The following is a 26,916-nucleotide window of genomic DNA, read 5'->3' as shown; positions in this document are numbered from 1 at the left end:
ACGACGGAGCTTTTCGAAAGCGTCGTCACACTCTGACGACCATGAATGGATGGGCCCGTTACTTCCGACGAGCTTCGTCAGTGGCGATATGATAGTCGCGAAATTGTGAATGAAGCGCCGAAAGTAGGAACATGGTCCTACGAAACTTCGTAGTTTTTGACGGACGTAGGTTTGGAGAACTCGGTCACGGCTCGAAGTTTGGCTGGATAGGGGAGAATTCCGTCCTTGGACACGGCGTAGCCGAGGATTGTTAGCTGCCGGGCTGCTAATTGGCACTTCTTTAGATTCGGTTGCAGACCGGTGTCGTTGAAACGCTCAAAACATGCCGTAGGCGTTGAAGATGGGTGGGGAAGTCCGGAGCAAAAACGACGACGTCGTCGAGGTAGCACAAGCACGTGTGCCATTTCAGGTTGCGCAAAACGATATCCATCATGCGCTCAAAGGTGGCGGGCGCATTACACAGCCCAAACGGTATGACGTTGAATTCGTACAGGCCGTCGGGAGTGACAAAGGTGGTCTTCGGTCGAGCGTCATCAGCTATAGGTACTTGCTAATAGCCTGAACGCAAATCGAGGAATTAAAAGAATTCGGCGCCTTGCAGGCTATCAATCGCTTCGTCTATTCGGGGCAGTAGATACACGTCCTTACGAGTGATCTTGTTGCGTCGCCTGTAGTCCACACAGAACCGCACAGAACCGTCCTTCTTCCCAACAAGAACGCCAGGAGACGCCCGGCGGCTGTTAGAGGGTCGAATAACATCGCGTCGAAGCATGTCGTCGACTTGCTCGGTGACTGCACGGCGTTCTGTGGGAGATACGCGATATGGACGTTGCCGCAGTGGCAGGTGCGCGCCAGTGTCGATGCCGTGCATAACGGTTGACGTGCGGCCGAGAGAAGCTTGAGCGACATCGAAAGAAGAGCGCAATTCTTCCAAGAGGTCCAGAAGCTGAGAACGCTGGACCTGCGTAAGGTTGCCAGCAATGGAAGAAGCAAATACATCACCGGGCGATGAATCAGACGTGGAAACAGCACTGAGCGTACTGGAAATTGGGCAGTGCGTGTCATCTGGTTCGTCCATAACTCTTGCGTCTTCGAGGGTTCCACGCTGCCGAGACATTCTCATCGCACCAACGTAACACTGTACGGAGATGACTTGATAACAAAAATTGACGTGCTGCCTTGAGTGACTTGCACGGTCGCGAAAGGCACCAGCAAGCCTTTCCTCGTGCAAACACGGTCACATGGCGAGATGAGTACAACGGTGTCGGTGAGACTGGCGCAGTAGACGGACACCACCGTTGACGAGTTTGCAGGCACTTTGGTGTCGTCTTTGACGAGTACCTTGCTCACAGACGATGGACTGTCAGCCGGCGTCAAATCAGAGAATGGTGAGAGGTATATTTCGGCTGGTGCGCAGTGAATCACGGTGTCGTGATGGGAGAGAAAATCCCATCCTAGGATGAAGTCGTGAGAGCATGCAGAAATTATGGTCAATTCGACGGCGTAAGAGCATCCTTAATCATGACGCGGGCTGTGCACAGCGCTGTAGGGTGAATACTTTGGGCGCTGGCTGTACGGAGGCAGAGCCCGGAAAGTGGCGTCGTCACTTTTCGCAGTAATCGGCTAAGTTTGGCGTCAATAACGGATACGGCGGCTCCAGTGTCGATAAGGGCAGATGCGCGAACACCGTTCACAAACACGTCTAACACGTTCGATGGGCTTTGCTGAGAGCTTTCGCAGTTCGATAGCGTCGCAGCCCTTGCCTCGTGGACTGCGACGACTAGTTTTCCTGGTCACGTTGGAGCGGACGTGGCCGCATCGGTTGCAGTGAGCGGCGTCGTGGTGACGGTTAACGGCAGGTAGATGGAGCTGGGCGAGACGGCTGTGACATAGGCGACGGTGAGTCGTAATAGGGGCCGCTTGACTGACTGGCTGCACGCGTCAAGGCGCGTGCAGCCGCGCGAACGCGATTGCAATAGTGGGTGACGTGACCGGCGCAGTCGCACGCAACCCAGATGGGGCGGTTGACAGACGTGCGCCATCGGTTCGTCGCGGTAGGTCCAATCCGTGGCGGATGACGTGGTGGACGCGACGGCTGCTGATATGACTGCATGGTGGGCTGTAGTCGTGGCCTATGGATGACCTCGGCGTACGCAGCCGGCACACTCGCTTTGAAGGCCTGGGGTCTGGCGACGCCTTCAGCGTAAGTAAGTGGGGCAGTCACAGGGTTCGCTTTTGGTGGGCTGGTTACAACTTGCGCGTAACTGAGCGGCGCACGCGCCGGAGGGGGCTGGTTGTATTCCGGGATGACCTCCGCGATTTACTACTGAATAGCTCTGTGTAACAGAGGCATCAGTGTGGTCTACGGCAGTTCAACTTTCTGCGGGTGAGGGAAGGGCACTAGAGAGAACTAGTGGGCAATCTCCTCGCACACGAATGAGTTAATCTTGGCAAGGGTCGCGGAGTGATCAGAAATGGCCGTCAAGCCAGGGAGATTTGCGTCGCGTGATGAAAGTCGATGGCTCAGCAACCGCTGCCGGCGCAGCTCCTCGTAGCTTTGGTAAAGCGTGATCACCTCTGCCACAGTACGAGGGCTTTCAGCGAGCAGCATGGTGAAGGCATCATCGTTGGTGCCTTTCATAACATTGATGATCTTGTCAGACTCAAACATGGTTGCGTCGGCTTCTTGCACAAGCGGGGGATGTTTTCGATGTAGTTCGAAAAGACTCACCGGTCTGCTGAGCTCATTCACGTAAACGCTGTTCGGCTTGCAGTTTACGAACGGCAGGGCGGGCAAAGTGTTCGATGATGGCAGTCTTGAAATGAGACCATGTGGGAACATCGGTTGCGCACGGTTGGTGTACCACAGGCTTGCCACACCGGCGAGGTAGAAAGGCAGGTTGCTCAGTTTCCCTGCCTCGTACCATTTATTGAGCATGCTCACGCGGTCGTAAATCACGAGCCAGTCCTCCACGTCAGTGCCATCCGCGCCGGTGAAGACAGGAGGGTCGCGGATGCGGGGTACACCGGTGCATGCTGTCGTTGCAGGGGAAGGCGTTTGCTGGGCGGCGTCTTGAGGCATGGTAGATGACACGGTACGGGATCGAAGCGCCAGGGGCATAGAACGGGGACCGAATCTGTTTTACGGTGCAGCACTCTGCACCAAATTTTAAAGTCGTTTATTGTCTGCACTAGGCGACGATGGGCACAACGGCGACAGTCAAGAGGGAGCGCGGAATCTCAACACGAGGGCCATATATATATATATATATATATATATATATATATATATTGCTGCCTGCTTGCGGTTAGTCTTCGTGCATGTTGTGTTTCTATCGTATACGGCTAAGTAGGAACTGCGGCAGTTACGCCCAGCGCGAGCAAGAGCTAGTCAGGAGGCAAACCAACTCCTTTTCTTCTGACCGCGAGCAATGCCTTGTATTGTTCGAAAAATGAGGGCATCAATGAATAAATGAATGTATGCGTATATGTGTAGGGTGCACCGATGCAACGCTGTCTCCTGTTTTAAATGAAAGCTGAAGTAATTTTAGGATGCCGGAAAACTTGGTGGTTCAGTTGTCGACGATATCGTAATTTTTTCTCCACTTGTTGCAGCAGGAGCATTAAAAATGTTGCCGGACGCTTGAGCTTATCCTCAAGAGCTAACGCGATAGCGTAATAGGGCCCCGTTCGTAGCGCCTCTTCAATCGGTAGCCTCGCTTTGCTTTTCGGTGGACGCGTAAACCGTGCCGCAAGGAAAGCAACGTCTGTACGCATAACATTAGCCATCGCAAATTATCCGATAATGCCTACTGCGAGAACAGTTGCGAAGTGCGCATTACGCCATACATCTTCCTTCTGCGACTCTGCGAAGTACCTACTACGCGTCCGAAAAGGACGTGAACCTACGCTGCTGCTCTCTTTGTCGATGCTTTTGCTGCTGTTGATGGTAAAATGTGGCTCAATGCTTTGTAATGGTAGAGCCTTTAATTCCCTCACTCGTGTAATCGAAATATCTTCACACCTGACGCGATTCTACGCTTCTGCCACGCAACATTCCGAGTCACATTTCATGACATTTGTATAGGCTTTTTTTGAGGTCGAGCTCCAGGCAATGACGTGGCTCAGTGGTAGAGCACCTGCTTGCTGTGCAGACGGTCGGGGTTCGTTTCCCAATCAAACCGATGTTTTATTAGGTATTTATTAATTATATCGGTCGCAAATTTTCGCTGACGGACAAGGCTGATTTTTCGCTCACAACCAACGACGGCGACACATGAATTTCTGAAAAACGACCACTTTAACGCTAATGGGCTAATAAGCGAAACAAAACTTTATCTAGCTCCGCCCACGCGAACGCGCCAAGATTGTGGGCGTGGAAACAATCTGCGTCATCCTCAGTACCTTTGGCGGAGCCACGCTGCCCTCTGATGGAAGGTTCCGCCCGCCCACTGATGGGAACTAACTGCGAGAGCGCTGTTTATCCATCCGATGTTCATGTATAATTTGCCATAACTACGCGCAGCCGAGCGGAATGTCATGATCAGAATAATTTTATTTTATAGTCAGATTGCTAAAAATACAGATTTTGAGGGTGCCGTGAGCTAAAAGCGACAAAACGACATGACGAGGCCACGGTCCCTGGAACTGGGCACCAACAGAAATCAACATGAACACGGAACAGCATTAAACATAATATCGTCCTTTTAGCCCCACAAATACGAAGAAAAGCAAAAAGAGAAGAATCAAATGTTACATAAAAAACACATTTTTTTACATAACGTAATGCAATTGTACATGAGAAACGCGGCTTAACATAAAATGTAACAATATGTTCCTGCAATGCAACACATACAATGCAAACTTGCTGTAGAATATGTCTTGTATTAATACGCACAAAAAATACAACTTAATAATGGATAAAATGAATGTAAACACTCATAACGGCAAAAAATGAAATGCTTGTAAGCTTTCTTTTCGTGAGCAAGAGCAACGCACACGCTAATAAGAATTGTTTAAATGGCATCGCAATAAGTAGCATGACATCTGTTTACCAGAGTTAGTTCGTGTGCGCGGAAGTTCCCATTCTTCTGTAAGACGAGTCATGCGTAGCTTTTTATTTTTTTAGACAATAAAGGTTGCGTAAGAAATTGTTTTTTGGGAAACCAGCATGATAGCGTTTAGATAGCGTCTCTTGGTTTAGTAATGGAAGCGGAACTAAGTTCAATTGAAGAAAGAATGGTTCGGTGTGACTGTTGTGTAACGCGTTCATCATAGTACGGATCGCTTTTTTCTGGATTATGTGAAGATTTTTGATGTGCGCCAGCGTCGTAGTAGCCCACACTAAGCAGCACTTTATATGCGATGCAAATAGACTGTTATAGATAAGCAGATTGATATATTTTACCAAGTAGTATTTGCATTTATTGAGTGTACGGCACTGCCGTGAAATTTTACCTGTCAATAGCTCAGTGTGCTTATTCCAGGATATGCGTTCCTCAAACATAATACTAATAATATCTGCGGTTTAAGGTCCCCAAACCACCATATGATTATGAGGGACGCCGTAGTGGAGGGCTCCAGAAATTTCGATCACCTGGGGTTCTTTGACGCGCACCTAAATCTAGGTACACGGGCCTCAAACATTTTCTCCTCCATCGAAAATGCAGCCGCCGCGGTCGGAATACGATTAACTGTAGAAAACAGCGCTAAAAGAGGGCACGAAGAAAGGACACAAACCACGGCGCTGCGGTTTGTGTCCTTTCTTCGTCCCGTCTTTTGGTGCTGTTTTCTACAGTTATTCATGCACCAAGCAGCCCAAATGCGTACCTTATTGTGGTATTCGGTCCCGCGAGCTTCGGGTCAGCAGTCGAGCGCCATAACCACTAGACCACCGTGGCGGCGCTGCGTTCCTCAAACAAAAGGCCTGGACTCTTTGCAGAATGCACTATTTCAATAGATTAATTGGCATAGTATAAACCAGTGTGAGCGTCCATCCTGCGGTTTTTGGGTCTGAACAAAACAGCCTTTGTTTTCAACAGTTGTTTTAAGAGAATTGTCAGCAGTCCATGATGATAGAATTGCTAATGCGTGATTGGCATCTTTTATTATATCTGCAGCATCGCATGCGGTGAAAAGTAGCGTAGTGTCGTCTTTGTATATTAAAAATCTTGCGGAGTTATCGGTTTTTACTATGCCATAATATACCGGCAGAAAAAAAAGGATCCCGAGAATGCTGCCCTGCGGAACACCGGCACTTAACGCCTTAAAATCTGAGGTACGATGATTAACGTATGGCTGTTGTTGGCTATGTTTCAGGTTGAAATTGAGAAGCTCTAGAAACACCCCAAAAAACATATTTACTCAACTTTTTCAGCAAAGTAGAATGATTTATGTTACTACAAGCCTTCGGATAGTCTACGAATACGCCTAATGTACACATTTCGTGCTCTGACGACTCATGATTTTTTTTCTGTGACAAGAGAGCGTCTTCAGTAGGAAATTCTTTTCTGACCCCGAACTGCCTGTCTGTTATAATCTGATTTTGTCAATAAAAGTAATCATTCTATTATAATTACCTTTTCCAAGCCTTCAGAAATAACTGGCAGAAGTGATATTGGCCTATAACTGGAGAGCTCATTAGCGTCGTCACCTTTGTGTAAAACAATTACTTTCGCCTTCTGTAATTCCTCTGGGAAATGTCCATGCGAGGAAACAAGGTTAGAAACGCCTTCTAAAATGGGAGGTACTATGTCCAAGACTTTACCCGCCGTATCTGGAAGCCATTGGCGTCAGAAGAGTTACTGTTTTTAAGCGACGTAAAGGCATGAATTATTTAATTTGCACCACCTGGGGCAAGACGTGCACTATCTTTTAGTAGGACTGCCAGGTACTGCAGACAATGTGAGCTGCGGCTGTTAGCGCTTGGCAGAGAGGTAAAATAATGATTAAATGTGTTTGCTAAATGGACTCCAGCAACCGTTTGTCTCCTTGCAATGATTTCTGAGAGATCCGCATTTCCCACGGCAATGCGACCTAGCACTTCATCAAGACTTTTGTATGCAAGACCTGGTTTTCTCATTATACTCACGTCGAACAGTTTTCGTAAACATCACCATCTTTCATATCGCAAAAGATTATTCACTTTGTTTCTATGCGCCTTAAAAATTTTAAACGCCTTTTCACTTTTGTCATTCAAGAACACATTATAAAGCTTATTTTTCGAGCCTATTTCTCTTAAAGGGGCCCTGCAACACTTTTCGAGCATGCTCAAAAAGCGCTGCCGATCGGTAGTCGAGGCTCCCGAGAACACGCGAGCCAAATATTATAGCGATGCGGACGGCCTGGAATTTACAATAAATTCTCAAAGTCAGCTGAAAATCGCTCCCTCTTCTCTCGACAAATGATGTATTAGTCCGCAAAATATGACGCGATTGTCGGCAGTTCCACCATTGGCTAATGTTATAATCACGATAACACCCTCATTATTACTTTCGTTGTTAATTTTGAGTTCAATAAGTAGATAATATGTACGTTTATATATGTTATCGCGTTAAAAACACCGAACAAACATTAATATTAGCACTTCCGGTCTCACTGACAGCTCGTCTGCTCGTAGTTGCGTGGTTCCGTTTTCTTCGCCATGCGCAGTGCCGAAAACGTGAATATTTCTGTGCTTTTGACCATCGCCGGTTGCCGTTGAGAGTGGCAGCCGTTCGAGTGTTGCCTCGTCAGCTGAGAACTGCATCGTCGGCACGTTCTCACGACCGACCGAGGCACGGGCGCAGCGTGTCTCCGATAACAGTGCTGGCGTCCGGTAATGGCGGCGCTTCGGGGTCGTCTACCAGTGCCGTCTTACGAGGCGGTGTATCGGAGTATGGGCCGAAACCGATCTCAGCTGTCATTCGTTCCAAACGAGCGCGCACGTTTGCTTCCATGGTTGGCAGAGCGATGAAAACACTACGGCGTTCGAGGTGCACACCCAACATTACCAAACCGACGCGCAGTTTTCAAGCACGCGCGATACACAGCGCGATCGACTCCGCTCGACGAGAACGACGCAAGCCGACCGGAAGTGGCGGCACAGACCACGTGGTTGCACCGAGACGCCAGAGAGAAAAAAAATGAAAAAAATGCCGCCGGCGCTGACGTCGCCTCCTCGCACCTCCGCCCTCCCTCCCTCCCCTCACGCCGCGCGCAGCTTTCCGCGCGCTCGCTGCGTTGAGTTGAGAGAGAAAGCTGCGGAACGTGATCTCTATAATTTGGTAACACCACTTAGACTTGACGGATTCGAAAAATTTTTTGCGGCATATGACTCGTGAAGAGTCACACGTCAATAATGAGACTATTCCAATATAACTAAGAAAGGTGTTGCAGGGCCCCTTTAAGCATTGTTTTGTGATCCATGGTTCCTTGCATTTACGGGAAGGCTGAACTTTTTTAAGTGGAAATGACCTATGGTAATTATCTCTGAATTTATTTATAAATAATTTGTGTGCTACTCGAGCGCATTCTGCACGTATAGCATCTGACTAATTGATCATAATTAGTTCGTTACGAAAAGTGGCTAGCGTAGAAGAACTTATATACCTGATAGTTCTAACTTGCTGCTTAGTATGTATTGGATTATACTAGTAACAATCGGCTCTTGTACCTTCAACCGTGATCTCCATGACTAGCTCCGGCTGTGCGCGTTGCCGGAACCGATGGCGAGGGCCACACTTTAACAATGCTACTGTCGCCGATGATGCGGTACACCGAAGATGACGTCACCGTGTTCCTTCAGCATCTCACGAGGCCCTGCGCCTGCAGCCCCTGTTTTCATGAAAAAAAACTGCTATTTGCGCTTACTTTTGAGAATTCTCACATCGGATTTAGAGTTCCGCAGGTATCAAACTGTCATTACGCACTCCAAGGTCATTTTTTTAAAAGGTATCAGCTTCCCATTTCATCGTGCGGCCGCCATATTCTGTCGCACCGCAGGACGCGGACATGCCTACGCGCGTTATATTGTCGCGTGTGGTGTTCCCAGTTTAACGCGGGCCTACACGCTCATACACTATATGGCGGCGCCTGTCCCCACCCTGTAAGAAGGAAGAGTGGAATCTAGCCACTCTATGTATGTGGCCTTAGGTGCGCCCTCATCCGAGCGCTGAGTCCGCGTTGGAGTGACGGCGTAACAGACGACGTGACAAAAAGGATAATTTTGGGGTTTCACTCCATGGCCATACCATTCTTGCACAGAGCAAGTCGCTCGTGAATTTCCGCGCGCGGTGGTCAGCTTGCTCTTAGCTGTACAACAGCTTAGGCGCTGCGGACGATGGTAATTTTTTGTGTTCACATTCATTTTTTCGATTTAATGTCTTTCTTTCCTACCTTCCTTGCGAAAAAGTAGGCAAGATCTTTCCAATATACGGCGTCATTCAACAATCTGCATCCTTCCTGTTCGTTCCGCAGAAATTCCGGTAAGGACGCCGGCGTCGGTGTCGGCGTCGTTGGTTGCGAGCGAAAAATCACCATCTTGTCCGTGAACGAAAAATCGGGAAAGATGCAGATAAAATAAATAATAAAAATCTTGGGTTCGAGTGAGAATCGAACCCCGGCCGTCTGCGTGGCAAGCAGCTGTTCCATAAAAGAGCCACTCCATTTTTTTCTTTATTACCGGTTTATTAACGCCGCATGTTCATCAGTAACAGACACCATTTAGAGTAATACACAATAGAGCCACTCAGGCCCGTAGCGAGGAATTTTTTTCGGAGGGGCCCACTTGCTGAAAACCCTGAATTTTTGAGGAAAATACTTTTTCATTATTTATTTTTGGCAAAAACACCTACTTCACCAAAATTTCGGGGGGGGGGGGTTGAGGCCTAGCCCCCCCTGGCTACAGGCCTGGAACCACTCCATTGCCTGGAACTGCACTGAAGTTCACTTTATTGCTTCACAAACATACGCGTCCTGTACATAGGAGTCACAGTACGAGATGTAATATCGCAGCAAAACGGGGTACAAGCGTATATTGCCATCGGGCGTCACGCCATGCGAATTGCTTGGTGGTTTTAAGCCGGCTACTCATTACAAAAGGCACACACAATACTGCGCGTATTCCCTACCGACACGCAGTGGGTGCAGCGCAACTCCGAAAAGAATATCACGCGTGTAACTGGTGCTGGTTTAAAGCATGCCACCCGTTACAAAGGGCACTTTAGTGCGCCCATTCTCATACACACACGTAGTGGGTACACTGTTATAAAAGTGCTCTCAGAGAGGGCGGGAAGCTTTACCTTTATAATAGGTATGTCATGTGTATGTTTGTGTGTGAGACTGGGTGACTGAATATAATCACAAGCGAAACAGAGCGCGATGAAGATCGTGCCGTATATCGCTATCGCGATCAACTCTTGAAGGCGAAGCTTGAGCGTCGCCCAATTTTTTCGGCTGCGAATACTATACATAAAGTTAATGCTTATAATGTTACGACCACCACTATAACTACTACTATTTCCTCTACTACTACTATTACTACTACTACTACTGCTACTACTACTACTATACTACTACTACTACTACTACTACTACTACTACTACTACTACTACACTACTACTACTACTACTACTAATACAATGTATTTAACATCCATCTTCAGATGATACCCAGTTTCCAACAGCAAAATGGGTTCCATGGAACAGCACCGAGGTGTTACTTTTTGCATCCAGCGACTATATCTGTGGTTTGTTTCGCGTCGATCTGTTCACCAATGGTAAGAATACTGAGCAACATCTTATTATTGCGGAAACAGCGATTGGAAAATGTAGAAAAAGTATACATCACCGGTCAACATCTTAAATGTACAATTGTTTCAAACCATGATCTGTGTATGACAGCACATTTTTACGTGGCTATCAAAAAGCCTGCAGTATTACACGTATATACAAAAAAAAAACTTTATTTAGGTCCTGAGCGAATCCACCCTCGTTTTCTAGGGAGAGACTCGCGGTCCGCTCCTACGTAGAGACGGGGATGCCGAGCCTCACCACCGCGTCGTGGGCCTTCTGGACAGCCTTGAGTTGCTGTAGTAGGACCGAGCTCTTTATCATAGAGCAGCATTACAAACCTTAAAATATAGAGTCGTCGCTGGTTAATATGTTTAGTTGTTTGTCGTGTTTATTGTCATTGCATTCTCAAAGGCCGTTAGATGAGCGTACTGCACTCCATAAGACGTGAGATGATACAATTTAGAACAGCGTGATTTTTGAAGAGTGAAGCCAGGGCATGTACCACGTACCAGAGCAAAGACAGTTCTAAGGACAAGTACACAATATCATTCTCGACGCAAGAAGCAAATAATCCTTTTAAAATACGGTGTTTTCCCACGGAAAACATCAAATCGGAATGAAACGAACGGCACACCGCATAGCATATTAACACCGTATATTAACACGCAATCTTTGCAGCATGTCTCTCCGCCAGTGGCTAAATAGGCTTTTTGGAGAAGAGGATGTTTGCTCAATACGTTTTACAACTGAGTGGCCGCATTTGCGGCCCTTAAACGATAGCGGGGGACACTTGTCATAAGCTGGAATAAATTAATCAAAAGGCATAATGTATTTACACACACACGTGTTGTCAATAAACGGGGAGGCATGCAATGTGCTCAAATACATTTACGAATACAGTAAAAGCTGGTTAATTCGAGTTTCATGGGACCGGAAGAAATGTCCGACGATATAAGCGAATGTCGAATTATCGAAAGTATCAAGAAAACAATAAGCCAATGTATGTTACATCAATACCCTTTAATTTACTTCATGAACACGTAAATCCATCACTTTGCATAAGAGCGGTGTAGAAACCGTAATTCTCGTCATCCTGTGACTTCGTTCGCTATGTGACCACGGCGGAAGGCTCCTGCATTTATTAGCCCGAAACGGGCTCTGCACCTCTTCGTTATTACTGCCCACCTACACCACCACGCGCACGTGACGATAGATCTTTCGTAGGAAAATGGCCGGCAACTGATCGTCCGTCCATCGCGAGGTGGGAAGCGATTTTGATGCCCGCATGGGGACCGCGGCTGACAGCTCTTCATCTTGAACAGCTTCTGCCATGTCTGAGTTTTGTGACATACGCGTACATTGCGTCAAGTCAAACGAATCTGTTGAGTGTCGGAACTGCATATCGAGAAAGCAGGTTAACTGATGAAGATAGCGGTGCCGACAGCGGTTGCCTCGTTCAATTGTCAGCCGAACATTTTAGCGAACGCTGATTCTCTCTTCGGCATCGCGTATTTGCAGGGCTTCGCGCTCGACGCTGCAAGGATTGTCCAAATTAGGCGGGTTGAGGACAAATATGACCCAATTAACGAAGGTTGATTGACTGAAACAGCTTCATGACATCAAATAATGCGTATGGTCCCCGCCCGGAGAACACGTCCAAATTATCCGATTTCTGAATTAATGAGGTTGAATAACGAGCTCTTACTGTGTACATATATCTAAACGCGTCGTTTATTATCTGAACTGAGAAGAATTTTCCGATATCAGGAGTCATCAGGTTGAAGTTTAATGAATTAGGAGCAACAATTTTAACGCAGAGTGATATTTGCCGCGGTGTCACACCCAAGTTCCATTGGAGGAAAAACAAACTTGTGAGCCATTACGCTTTGTGAAGGTGGTTGACCAGTGAAACTGTTTAGCACACGACACAGTGGTAACATGTTGGAGGCAAAGTTTGTGTCAAACACCAGTTTGTGAACGTGCTCATCAGCGTTCAAAACCGCTGTGGAGAGTCCTGCCGCTACACATCGGCGATGAAGCCGCCACCATGAATATAGGCTAAGTACGCTACCATGCAACACTATGTGTTACAAAGTAGGCCTAAAAAGACCAAGCTTACACTGATCTCCTTAAAGGTCGGCTTCATGTGAAAATACAAAGGCATTGCTGGGAACATATTTTTATTTTCTAGAAGCAATATACGCAAGTCGCCTTATAGAAAACATGAAGGTCCTAGAAATTTTCAAGGCGAAAGCCTTAATTTTCAATGTTTCAAGGTCGTATGAGGTGGAAAGAAAATGGGGCAGCTGCGCACTAGTGGTGCAAAGACTGAGGAGACATCGAAGCTGGTGGCCGTCCCCTCTGCCTTTCCCTCATCCTCATACTCACTTCGTGTTCCAAACCCCCAGCTATACTGTAGTATACATTGATACCCTATTATTTTCGCTCTATCCTCCTTATTAACACGAAAGTGTTTTGGGCAGCGGTCCACCAAGACTTTCATGACTTATTTCCGTCACGGAAATACGTCAGCAAAATGCACGCGATCAGATGTAGAAGAAAAAAAACATGGCTGATCCCTCCGTCATAGGAATCGGTATAACACGAAAGTGAAACTTGTTTGACCGAAGTAGTGCTTATTGTGTAGTGATGTATGAGACCTTGCACAATGTCTATTCGTGTTTGGCAGCTATAGCACCCTTTGACGCGGATGCACCCATGTTGACGCCTAGTTCGTAGAGGTTCGTAGCTTGAGCCGCAAACGTGTGCGTCCCGCTGGCCTCTGTCTCGCTCCATCAAGGCAAGGCATTCAGCCGTCGAAATCGTGCCCTTTCTGCAACGCGTATTGCAGCAGTTTTGTTAGTCGGTGCCGTCGCAATCGAAGTAGTCGGCGGCCGATAAATCCCTTTGATGCATGTGGAAGCTGCAATACTCCGATGAGTCGGAGCACACTAACACGAAGCTAAAGGCCAAGAACGTACCTGCGCCTAGGGTGCATCGGCGACGCCAGCGCGACGCCCTCGCTATTATCGGGACGCTTTAACCATGACCTCCAATATCGCACGAAATCTCGGAGTAACCGCTAGTAAGTGTCGATCGTGACGCATTACTTCTTTTCGCCTCTCCCAGACGGCGTCACCACCCCACTCCGCCTAAAGCTCCGCCCCGCCTATCTGCACTGGTTACAGAGTGCACCGTGCGGGAGAGAATGTGTGAAAGATGTAAGGCGCGTTCGGGAAGTGTCCAGCATCTGCGACGGTAGCTTAGTCGCTTTAGCGTCGGGCGCGTGCCGTCGCGGCCGTAACGTTATGGGTTCGATTCCCAGCTGCGGATCTCTTTCATATTTTTCTTTCTTTCTCACTCGTTGGCGTCCATTTTATCAACGTCATATCCGTACCGCATGTACTTGGCGGACCCCGGCATAAAACACTTTCATGTTAAAACTCGAACAAAAAGTTCCTTTGAGGGGAGTGGAATCCACACACACACATCTCGGTCCTCGATGATAGCTGGAGGGTGCTTAACCCACTGCGCTATCGTCGAACATCAAGAAGCTTACGCGCACGCGCCATTAGCTCTCACACTTTCCTCTCTAGTGATCCTGGTTTCGCCGGTTGGTGTCGCCGTCTGGAAAAAAGCCGAATGGGACAGCCGTAGCAAGGGCGCGTTAAAAGAATATACTTTCTCTCATCCTCATGCGCGCGTTCCCGCAGATAATCGCGGAGGTGACGCATTACTTCAGTCTACCGCTTCCACACCGCGATACCACCACCCGAACCAAGATTACTTGAGCGGAAAGTGTGAGAGACAAAGGCATGTTTTTGTGCCCTTCTTGTGTTGAACGATAGCGCACTGGGTTAAGCGCCCGCCACCTATTGTCGCGCACTGTGATGTCGCGGGTTCGACACCCGTCAACGGATGTTTCTGTTTGAGTTCATTTATTTCTTTTTCGACGTCTCATTGCGTGTATTTTTCTGACGTATTTCGGTCATGGAAATACGTCTTTGTGGACCCCGGCATAAAACGGTTGCGTGTAAAAAAGTGATTGAAGAAGTGAATTCTGCGTCTACCTCGTCCACACCGTCTTGGCATGAGTACAAGCAATTTCTAAAAAATCATGGTTTCCCCGCAACGTCTAAGCTATGTAGGGGACAGAAACAAATTCTAATGCTATACGACGTAAGTCTAGCAGCTTATTTCTTTAGCATGTGACATGGCATAACTCAACAAAACACTAGCGTAAGGAAACGCAGCCGCTGCAGCGAGCGAAGTAACCTTTGCGCCGTCCCTCACTTCATCGCAAGTGGAGCAGCAGGAACACGACAAGTTTGAAGCTATAAGGCGTCTGCTGATCCGCGCTTTAGATAGGGTGGATGCTACCGCAGGACTATGCTATCGATTTAGCCTTTATACGCAATATTACAGTGACGGTGATTACAAAAGGACGAAACAATGAATGCGATAGCAGCAAATTGTAATGTGACGTGAAGAATTGCAAGCAGCTCGAAACATCCTGCGCGATGTTCAAGCACAAAAAACGCAGGAGAAGAACACACACACACAGTGTGAGTGGGAACTAACAACTGTCACAGCTCGACATTTGCAGCACTCTGCTCAGGCACAAAAAGGACGCACAAAAAGAACGTGCAGGTACACACAGGACGAGGGCGAACTGTCACAGTTATTACATCAACTAACCCCTACTTTGGCTCTTCTAGCTAGCGCCTCACTCATTTCGCAAACGCGGCCGCTGCAGCGAGCGAAGTGAGCTTCATGCAGTGTACAGGTTCAATCCAAACTTCGCTGTGAAAGCACAATACGTACGAACCTCGCCTAAAGATAAGCGTGCGAACACTGGTGAGGGCTGGGCCAACCGGTATTGCCAGAAGAAAAGCCTCTGAGGTGGAGGGGTGTTTCGCGACTTCTCCGCTAGGGGAAGGGCGCACGCGTCACGGCATCGTAAAAAAGTCGTATTGGGAACTAGAGGAGCTAGGGGACCCAGAAAATTTTCGAGCCACCGGGGCGCATGCGAAGAACACAATCCACTCTCGGACGCTTGCGCTCGTGTTGTCCGAACACTGTATGTCCCAAGACCCTGTAGTGCCCTCCTTTGGGCGGCGAACAAAACAAGGGAGCACGCGATATCAACACAAGAAAAGAAAGACGGAACTTCGCAGCGGCATGTGTAGCTACGGCTCGCGTTCCCTGCACACGTCGATTCTGGTAACTGACACATCTATCTGATATACACTGTGATTCTGATTCAGCCGTCTCGTTCCTTTCCGCCTGTGGCATAGGCCTGCAAAAGCCAAGGCGTTTCCACTAGCTCGCACCATCGTGAGCCACGTGGTGCTCTTCTTTTTAGGGGCGAAGCACCTTAGGGTCTCGGCGTGCATCGTCGGCGTGCATCGGCGTGCTGTCGTGACGGTCCATTTGCTTGAGCGCAAGAGAGGGCGGCCCCGCCTCAGCGCTCGCCGTGTGGCCAGAGAAAGCGAACGGCGCGCGTTGGCAACAGAAACGCTCTTTCTGCGATGAACGCTGAACTGCCAGCTCGCAAGGAACGAGAACGCGACCTCGCCCGCGAGAGACAACGCCGACGCAGACAGCGTCTGCTAGCGAGTTTCTTGATTGAAAAAATTGGCCGCGTATCTGCGTGCTTCGCTGCAAATGTCGTCTAAAGACGATAGAAGAGGCGCGTGAGATAGGAACGCCATCTGGCAATACGTCGGGAAACGTGAATGCTGTGTTGCGGGCCGGTAGTCCCGGCGCAGCAGCAGGCAAACCGTCGGTGACCAACGCGACCGGCGGGGACGCCAGCCAGCCCGAACACGCGGTTTGGCGCGAAGCGCCGAAGCAGGAGAAAGGTCCGCACTCAACGAGTACTCTCCACACACTCTTTTATATTCACGTCGCCTGGGTAAAGCAGGAATGCCAGAGCGGCGCCCCATGGCACTCGTACAGTGCAATACTGAACTGAAACCGAAACACAATGAGCTCGCGCAGAGGGCACGGAGGAAGCCAAGTTTCGGCGCAGTCGCATTTTCAGCGCAGCTTAAGAAACTAGGGTCTCTAGAATTACGTATCTATGTATTTTCTATTAAAGGAACACCCACCTAATACTTACCTAGTGATGTTGCGCCTCAGATATGCGTAATGTTTGCTTTTTGATCAACCATGTACACAAGTATGAACCTAGTGAGCAGTTCACGATGGCTGGCCCTTGTGCAAGTGGTTCAACTTTGGCCGAGTGGCTGAATCGAGGGAGTGCCGACAAACAGAAAGACAGACCAAAATTTCTGCGTTTAAGTTCCCCAAGAAAGACTATCGTCTTTAAAACAGACTGGTCGCGCTGCACAACCGTTCACCGGCCACCCAGTATATATATGCACTGTATCTTGACATGCAATGTAGTGCCGGTGGGAGATTTCTCTTGTGGGTAGTTGAACAATAAAGATTCAGAGCGTGCAGGTCAACTAAAAGCGGACTGCAGGTACCTGTGCCTAATCTTTCTTCTGTCTCTCATTGCCCAACAGCAGTGATTTGCTTTTGGGAAACACATGTGCACACTGCATGCTTCGCCCCTCCACACGTTTCACGTTAGCGGAGCTCAAACACCCTTTCCTACATGCTTCTGTCCTCCCCGAATATTTACTATGTAAATAAGTGTGCAACAAGTACCAGTAAATCTGTTTGTTTTCGTTTTCCCAACTGATATACACCACTCAAATATCCTGTCTCTATATACACCACTGTATATACCGATCAAATATCCTGTCTCCGAGAGATACCGAGAAGGCAGAGGCAGAAATATTCTCACATCTTATTCACAGCTTCAATGCCATCTACCCGATAGGTATACACGTTTCAAAGACAGGTATTGAATATATCCAATACATTAAACACATATCGACGACCAGAAACACTAGAGCCTGTTCTTTTAGTATTTTTAATCATTCTTGCCCCGAAATTACCATGTTCAGTTGCCGGTCACCATGATACGTATTACTGGGGGAAAATCAACTGCGCAATTTTCCTCCACCCGAACGGAATCATGACTGAGCCAAATGACTCAGCCCTCCATACCTTGTCTACCTGAAGCAGACCCTCAAACATGCCGGGATCCTCTGCAACCCCCCTCCATTTCTTTTTGGTTGTTTTTTCGTAATACTCTAAGTGTCATATGCACTATGGAGGGGGGGGGAGGATAGAAGCCGGATTTTCAATGCTCACGCATGTTAGCTCAACCAGAAGCTTACCTACAAAGAAAATCGATGCAAGTTTTATAGGTTCTTAATAAAATGCTGCCTAGTGCGGAACGAAACCGCAGGTGATCAGTGATGGTGACCGGAACCGCGGTTCTTATCAAGATATTAGCTGGGGATAAGTAAATCACTGCGTGCTTAGATATCACATAAACCTCACGGGGTCCCTTGTGCATCCATCTACTGCGGCTCGAAGGCGAAAACCATGTTCTTTTTCTTCTCAGTCGATGCATTGATCCTGCCCCGCCACTCTCCAAAAGCTTCGTGTACTAAACATGGTTTTACACTGCCACCAAGATAAGAGGCACCTCAACAAGTTTTGCAACGCCTCCGTGATCGGTCCGCCTTTGACCAAGCTACGATATCATCGGATGGAGGCATCATGTGACGTTGCGTCACGACAAAATTTGTGACGCCATGATGACAGCACAATATTGGCGATGTGTGACATTCTCACGTGAAGATGATATTTTAATCACTCGTACCCCACTCCGTAGGACGCTTGGCGCCGCCGACGCGGAATGCCGACAGTAAAATTTTGCGTTTGATGCGGCATCTAGGGCTTTTACCTTCCCACCAATATATTCCTAAAGCAGTTATATGTACACTTCCCGCGCATTGTTGCCGTCGCCGTCGCTGTCCCCCGCGAGATACTCCGTATAAAGTACCAATCGATAACATCGCCCAACGCGTCGTACTTTCTACGTTCGAGTGCCTCCGACGGTCGCTGCTCAAGCAGGGAAGAATCTTGCGGCCGTCTTTCGTCGAGCGCAAGGCGCATGGCGATAGGAGGGGGGAGGTTTTTGTTGTTTGGAATCAACAGGAAATGCGTACTTTGACCGACCGGACGTGTTCACTAGAAGTCGCGCCGGCTTTAACATTAGAGGACACCAAGATGCGGCTCATGCTTTTGTGCGTTTCGTGTACTCGTCGCAAGGTTTGCGCTTCTTGAAGCCATATACAGCACGGACGTCACTTCATTGGCTGCAGCGGCCGCGTTTCGTAAATGAGTGATCTGCAAGCCTTGCTTCCCATACCATTGCAATTTGTTGTCATTGCATTCATTTTATGGCCCTTGCGGCGAAACAATGATTTTTTGCTGTCCCTCCTAACTTTCCCATTTGACACGGCAGCTTCTTTCACTAGGCCCTAATGTTCTTTCTTTCCCTTCCCTCTGCGTACTTGCTTTGTTAACTGCTCTTCCAATATGAAGTTGGGGGGAGAGTGAAGGTAGTCTATGCAAATACTCCGTTATGAAACATGAACATTCTTGAAACAGCGCAACGACGACGAGGACGAAGAGAAAGGAACCACAAACCACAGCGCTGGTTCCTTTTTCTTCGTGCTTGTTGTCGTTGCGCTCTTTCAAGAATGTTCATGTACTGTCACCAACTAGCCCAGCTTTCAATCCTTCTACCGTTATGGAATGCAGTTGCTGCCTTGACAATGATTAGTCTAATTTTCGAAGCGCTTGGTGCTGTGACACTACCTGTTAAACGATTCTTTTATCTCTTTCTCAACTTCTCTATATTTTTTCAATACAAAATAATTTAAAAATATCAGCTCAATCACCCTAAAAATCGTAAAAAATTTACACGGCGCTGTACAAGAGATTACACGTTTTACTCACACGTAGCTAATATATTTTCTTTTATTGTGGGATGCTTCCAGTTTTACGAGTGGCTTTGTCTTTACTTCGGCCTATAATTTTGACAATACCGACGTAGAACAGACTTTAGAGTGCCCACGATGTGCAGACAGATGCATTTACAAATTCTTGGGGTGATCCCTCATTGGTTCAATAACGCACCGACCAGTGCGTCCTGTATCAAACTTTCCGAACGAGAGCGGAATGGTGTACCACACTTGTGAAGCAGTGCACGTAGGGCCTAGTTTGCTACACATGACCTGCCACTATAATGCTCCCCATAATGTCTTGGCCTAGCTGGTACAATCTGTTTGGAGCGGAGAAAATTGCAGGTATTCCTTGCTTGTTCATGCTCGTGCTGTTTATACGATGATGTGAACGTTTTGCGACATTTCAAGTTTGCATAGGTGAGAAATGTACACCAAATTTGTTGTCTTCTCTTATTTATGTATCTAGAATAAAATGTAACAGATGAGTGGTCATGCACACGGGGTTGTGCAGAGAATCGACGATCTCTATTTATTGAATCAGTACTTGTTGATGCTGATGTCGTATGACAAAATGCATATTATAATTATTCTTGTTTCGATATGCGGGAATGAAATACTTTTTTTGGTACCACATTGGATAATGTTGAGTTTGTTAAGGAGTTCACATCAACTGGTACACAGTAACAGGCACAGAGATACATTTATTTAATTTCGTTTATTTTCATATTGTTAGCTAAAAAGCCCAACATGAAAATTATATGAGGGGAGGGTTCAGATATGTTTAATATGCATCACTTAGAAATGACATGTGTATGACCATTATTAAACACGGCAGGAGTTATAGGGTACATGATTCCGGATAATGTGCACAAGCGGCCGGAATAAAAATGACATCCAGTACTTTTATTGCAATAGCAATTATATGAACACTCGACGGGCTTTTGCCGTAGGTGTAGCCATCGCCATCGCCGTCGCCGGCATGCTCCGTATAAAGTTGCAATCGGTAACATCCCCCCGCGGATAGTATGTTCCATCCGCGGGTAAAAACGCACGAGCGGGCGCGAGGAATGCGGCTGAAGCAGAGATGAAACGAGCCGACCCATGTCCGTCGTGCGAGCAGGAACTGTGAACTTTGATTCTAAGGGCGCGGTCGCGATCACTGCGCACGCTATCTCGGCAAGCATACGGGATACGGCTCGTATACCCTTCCACGTGCTGTGCTGTCAACAGGAGCAGAATATGAAAACCGCATCTTCGAGCGTTACGCGAGATCGTATCCAAAAACGTTAGCTGCCAATCTTACTTCGTATGTTGCTATCGCATTCATTGCTTCGCCACTGCGGTGAAACTGATATTTTATTCTGAAAAATGATCGGTTATTTTTTGTATGAATGTGGGTGCGCTGGTTAGGGCGGCGATTTTTGGTGGGGCAGGCTGTTCCAATTTGTGGTTGTGCGAAAAAAAAGAACTGGAAAAGTAGTAGTATGAGTACGAGGGCGTACTCATACTACTGCCGAGTTCGATGCGACGTTCGGCCAGCGGGAGTAATGTACGGTTGTTGCTTAAGTTGTGTACGTCTTTTGATTAAGCAATAATCTACGGTGGTTCATTAGGAACGCTATGCCAGACTAAAAAATAGCGCTCATTCTAATGATAAAGTGCTTCGTCATGTCTACGGGAGTGTCATCAGCGGGGAACAACGAAAGACCCACCAGCAGGCGTAAACCGATATTTACCATGACAGCAGAGGGGACATTACATTAGTGAGCTACACGATACACAAACATACAATGAGCAAGATACACTTATACTACACACACGTTCTCAATGACGAAGTGTTCGAGAATGAAGAAAACGACATAGCGGCAAACAAATGGAATGCGCGAATGAATGCTGAAAAACGTGGGAATATATATGAGCGGTACATATCTCACCCATACTTTTGAAGGAGACATACATTCTACAGAAATTATCAGTATTGTAAGATAAAAGCCCAACATTCTGTCTAAAGTACTTGGTTTATTCGAAAGATAGTCTGCTTCAAGCCGTATATATGCTGCATACAGACAATTTAGTAGTTCGTGGTGTTTCTTTGCGTGAAGTCGCAGGGAAGAAAGCCGCTAGCCAGCATAGATGTATAATATTGGCCATATAGGGCACAAGCTGGCTTATACCTGAAAGATCATAAAAACAACTTAAACAAGCTATAGCTTAGTTTTGCTGTTAATTATTGCGTAAGACCACGGATCTTAATTGTCAGAAGCCAAACACGACGCCCTAGAATAGCTCTGCAGGCCATTGACTTCAATATAATTATGCCCCTTTGGACGATGTAGCGGTTGAATATTACCTGCACTTTGATGGACCAAGGGGATAGTACCGTTCCATAATTTTAGCCCTATGGCTATTTTTGACGTTATATACAGCAGTATTTTTAAAATAAGTGGCAAGCAGTTGTATGACTTGCATTATTTGCTGCGGAAAGGACCCCGCTCAAATCCTCCACTGACGAGCTATGCAGTGAAGGCGAGACAAAGGAGAACTTAGTACGAACTTGTGGTTGTTCAGTGAGAAAAATTTTTTCACTTATATCAAAAAACTCTTTTCAAGGTTCCTGTACATCATACCCAGAAAGCATACTACACAACGATGCAAAAGTCATATTTTTAATTGGAACGCTACATTGTGAAAATGAAGCCGCAATATGGGTCAAACGCTATTTTTTCCAAATTTGTCACATTATTGTGGCAACGTTTCTTCTTCTTTCGGTCCCGCAGTATTTTTATCACTTACTATGGGAACCCGCAAAGCCCTCAATGCGAATATAGACTCGCGGAAAAATTGCTGCTCTTTCTAAGAAATTCTAAACATGCAGCATCTTGCGGATATTCGTCAAGGCGAAAAAAAGAAAGTTGAAACAAAAATGAATAAACTATCATAGTCATGAAAGATCAGCACCTTGGAATTAAGCAAAAAAAATGTTTCGTTGTAATAACTCAAACCAGCGATTTTATATAAATTTTTATTACGACACAGTTTCACTTCCGTGCCCCAAGTTCGAAGCGCCCTCTAGACAACACAGATGTTTTTCCCGAAATATAACGCCTCAAGCTCTACATCTGACATTCACATATACCAGGCCAATTTATTTCAGCACGATCGGAGATGATCGAAAATTTACCTGGTACACTTGACATGGAATGACCCATATAATATATATTAAAAATCCTATGTGCTGAATCGTGTAACGCGCTGTCACTTGAGGCTTGGAAGACGAAAGCCAGCCTCCTCTTGTGCCGCCGAGGTCCTATACAGCAGCCGGCATAGAAAGGGATAGTAATGGGAGCATACGATACAGCAACCTCACCATTGGAGCCCGACATTTAAATTTCAGGATTCATCTCTTGAGAAATTTTTCTCTTATTCCTTCCCGCTTGTGGGTTGTTGTTGGGTGGGTTCGAATAGGAGCCAGAACACAAGCTAAAGGTAGCCAAGCCATTTCATCTTATCGCCATACTTGTAGCCGAAAGGAAAAAAAGAGAGGCATTATATGAAAATGGTTTATTGTTCGTCTTCTTTATTTATGTATAAAAAAAAGATGGGAAGGTAGGCTAGATTAAAGCCCGCTGACATGAAGTAGTATTGAAGAAAAACAAAAAACAACGTAAACTAGAATGAATAAAAGAATAAGAAAGAGGAAAATTGATAATGAGATATCAATTTGAATTAGCAATAAAAGAAATAACAGTACATTATTGTTTTCCTCTTGCTAGGTCTTCAAGCCATTTGCAACTTGCCATAAGCAAGTTGCAAATACACGAACAATTTATACGTTCCGTGCGCCTGTATAGTATCTAGAATATGTAGAGTATTTGCCAGACAGAGCAAGATTGGAACAATCCCGCCAACCAGCCAGCAGGAATATAATCGCAGAAGCAGGTTGCGCTTGTACTTGTGGATGAAAAATTATTAGTAGTTGTCATAATGCCAGTCCAGCTTCAAGTAGCGGTATCTAGTTTAAGATGACAACTCAAGCTTCATTCTGTTGCGGATCTCCGTTTATGTCACGTTCTCACGAGAACGGGCGCTGTGCGTCAGCGTCAGAAACTGGCTCGTAGCGTCAGCATCGATGGTGGGCAGCGTGGACAGCGTGCTAGCCACGCGTAGGTCAACATAGGCGCAACTTCTTCGGTCTGATCATAACCAAAAGGCGCAGTTAAATTTCATCTTTAATTTGCAAGTTTTACTGTATAACCTCCCCACCCATAACTTTTATTTAAATTCATCAAACCACGAAGTTCTTGGTGAAAACCCCCCTGCGGGTGTCAGACCAGATGAACAAGAACAATAAATTCATCACTCCGTCTCAGCAGGTGCGCCGCGCGTTACGTTGAAGTGCCTTGATCAGCACCAGCCTGCTGGCGGTGGGAGGACATGCGCATGCATGGGCTGACACGCCAGAGAAGCTTGGAAAAAAAGAATAGTCATTCAGTTGCCTCGGTACTTTATCTGCAAATCATAAGAAAAATGGCTACCGAATGCGCCAAAATAGCTCAAAGTAGCCAAGAAATATTCATGGCGCACACCTGAAATTTTCATCTCCAGACGGGTTAAAAAGTAGTCAGCTTGGCGCAAAGTAGCCTCCAACGGCAACCCTGCCGGTGGCTTTGCGATGTGCATTCTTATAGGTAAGAGAAAGTAGCACTTATAAGGCTGAAGCACAGATCATTCGACAAAGAATGCTCCCGACAATTCGGTAGATAGTGAACATGCGCCCTTTACTTGAGCGCTTTGATATCGTTGGTGAAAATTTCACAAATGAACTGGCACTGAGTGTTGTAAAAAGTATGCAAATGAGCTTGCGCGTTTCTGACCATTTTTTACTTGCTGCAGATTCAACATTTTACGATGTCCGAGTGTGGAACGACCAGAACATGACCAGTACAATGCAGATCTGCTTGGAATACTTAAAAACAAATTTAAGTCAAACAAATATTACGAACTGTACGCTTTTCGGATAACACATTGGCAACAGCGTTTTGTACAACGCGTACAACTCGTAATAAAGTGAATTACTATCAAATTTTGTACGTTCCTTAGTTCGTGATTGCACCGCCAGCCACCTTTCCTTCCTTGACAGTGTCACTCCACACAGAGGCCGCGCAAATTCTTCTATCTGAAAGGCGCGCACACCTGCAGCTACGTCATTCCTCGGATCAAGTCTCCCTGGTATCAAGCTGTCAAGACCGATGCTGGATTCAAGTTCCGCCCCTTATGTATGTGCCGTGCCGCTACCTTGGATGTTTAGTGGGCATGGGTGCAGCCGCCACAGATGCATGGCTAACCCCTACGTTTTTCGCGCTCCGCAGGCTTTTGTGAACCTCGTAATGAAACGGCAACGCAACCACACACGGACTCAAGAAAGAAGGAACACGAAACATAGCGCTAACTTACAACTGAATCTTTCATTTCAGAAAACACCCTTAAAAGAACAATCGCCGTAAGCGTCCGGCATGCGCAATCCGAAGGAACGCACCAATTACTGCGTATCAACAAAAAACCAGCCGGCACGAAAAACGTTGCACATCTACGTCACATGTACTGGTTTAAAAACTCATACTCACAATCAAGTAACGTCCCCTATAGCTTCCTTGACTTCATTATTTGCTGGGTTTCGTTACGGTTGCGTCAAACAATGAAACGAGCCCTCAAAATTCATTTCTTTTATTGATTACATAATTGGCTCACGTGGAAGCCATTGCCAATGCAATGGGGCATTCCTCTGCTCCTTAGCTGCTTTCAGCTCACATGGCGCCCCGCACTTGGTATCGCCATCTGTTACAACGGGCACGTTGCAAAAACTATGTCCATTGTCACATCATTGCTGTCTTCTTCTTGTGTGATTTGGAGTGAATCTTTCCAGGTAGAAGGTGTAAATAAAGATTTCTCCGTTCAAAACATGGGAAATATTTCTGTTTGTGCGGTCTCATGCTTTGTAATTATTATGTGAAATTTTTTGGGTATATGTGTGCCCATGGAACTCCGTGTGAGTCGTAATATTCCATAATTTTAGTCACTATTCATAGCAGTCGTCCCTGACGTTTGCAGTTTGGTAGGGTGTTGCACACAGCATGATATGAAGGCCTGCACTAGGCGTATCAAGTTGAGCTCTTTCAGTCAGAATGACAAATGGATATCCCTTAGATAATTAGGCCACATCACTTGTTTGGCATCTGGTTTAGCCTGTGTGGTGCATTGCACAGTTTTTTTTCTCTCTGAACATTCGGTGACCTACCCACAAAATGACGCCATCAGCTTACAGGCCATGCTGTAATGCTGTCATGCCATTCAGGTCTGCCAGGAAACGTATACATTAAGCAGAAAGGGAGACGGAACCAATTCCCAACGTGTTCGCCAGCTTTTGAATTCTATGTCTTATGATCTGATTTCGCCTGTTACGGTCACCATCACACGGTACACATGGGTGTCCTTACATAGACGTACGGATGGTTAGCTTTTGTAGCGTCTCTATAACAGCCTTGTGTGTGATGTTGACAAATGCATACATGAGACTCATTCTAATGATTGCTTTGGTATGCAATATCTGCAATTACACGTCATATTTAGGGTTCAATTTGTAGCATATTGTTGTGTGCGGAGAGTTTTGGTCTGAACCTGATCACAGAATACAGGAAAAGATTTCGGTCACCAATTCCACGTCAAGCTACGTGCGTAGCTTCTGGCTTGGTGTGACCATTTCAGCATGTCACTAATGTAGCATTCATGTGACTTCATTGTACTTGGTCATCTGAGAATTACATGATAAGTAGGCTTGCCTGTGCATGATGCTAATGAAACGGACCCGAGATTATCTATTTGCGTCTCTTTTCTTGGCTTTGGGATTATTGCCATCTGTGCAGTTTACCACTTATGTAGGTGGCTGTCTTGATCGCCAGCATTCGATGAGATACCGGGTGGGATCCATGATAGAATTATCACAAAGATTTTGCCACATCTTGTGAATCATTCTGGCGGGGCTGGGCATGGAATACATGCAGAACTAAATAAGTTTCACCCTGTCTTCCGTTAAATTATCGGGCTGTCTGGGTCCCAGTTGTTCTTCCTAGCTGTACGAATAACTGTTCCTTGGTTGCACAACTCATGTATCGCGACTGTATATTGGTAATGTCTTCCTCAGTATGCCATAACTGTTCACAAGAAAAAGACATATCATGTATCCATG

The 26,916-nt window shown here is 46.6% G+C and overlaps 1 long non-coding RNA gene across 1 annotated transcript in view; it reads left to right on the top strand.

The window, feature by feature from the left end:
* Positions 1-24,750, top strand: part of LOC119376891 (uncharacterized) — a 30,805-nt gene extending 6,055 nt beyond the window's left edge. Inside the window, exons 2-3 of the long non-coding RNA XR_005180689.2 lie at positions 10,644-10,757; positions 24,567-24,750. This is a non-coding gene — a long non-coding RNA (uncharacterized LOC119376891). The remainder of the gene's footprint in view (positions 1-10,643; positions 10,758-24,566) is intronic.
* The last annotated feature ends 2,166 nt before the right edge of the window (positions 24,751-26,916 follow it).

This window comes from Rhipicephalus sanguineus, unplaced genomic scaffold (assembly GCF_013339695.2).
Source record: "Rhipicephalus sanguineus isolate Rsan-2018 unplaced genomic scaffold, BIME_Rsan_1.4 Seq269, whole genome shotgun sequence".
Classification (NCBI taxonomy): Eukaryota; Metazoa; Arthropoda; class Arachnida; order Ixodida; family Ixodidae; genus Rhipicephalus; species Rhipicephalus sanguineus.
This window is presented reverse-complemented; position numbering and strand designations above follow the sequence as displayed.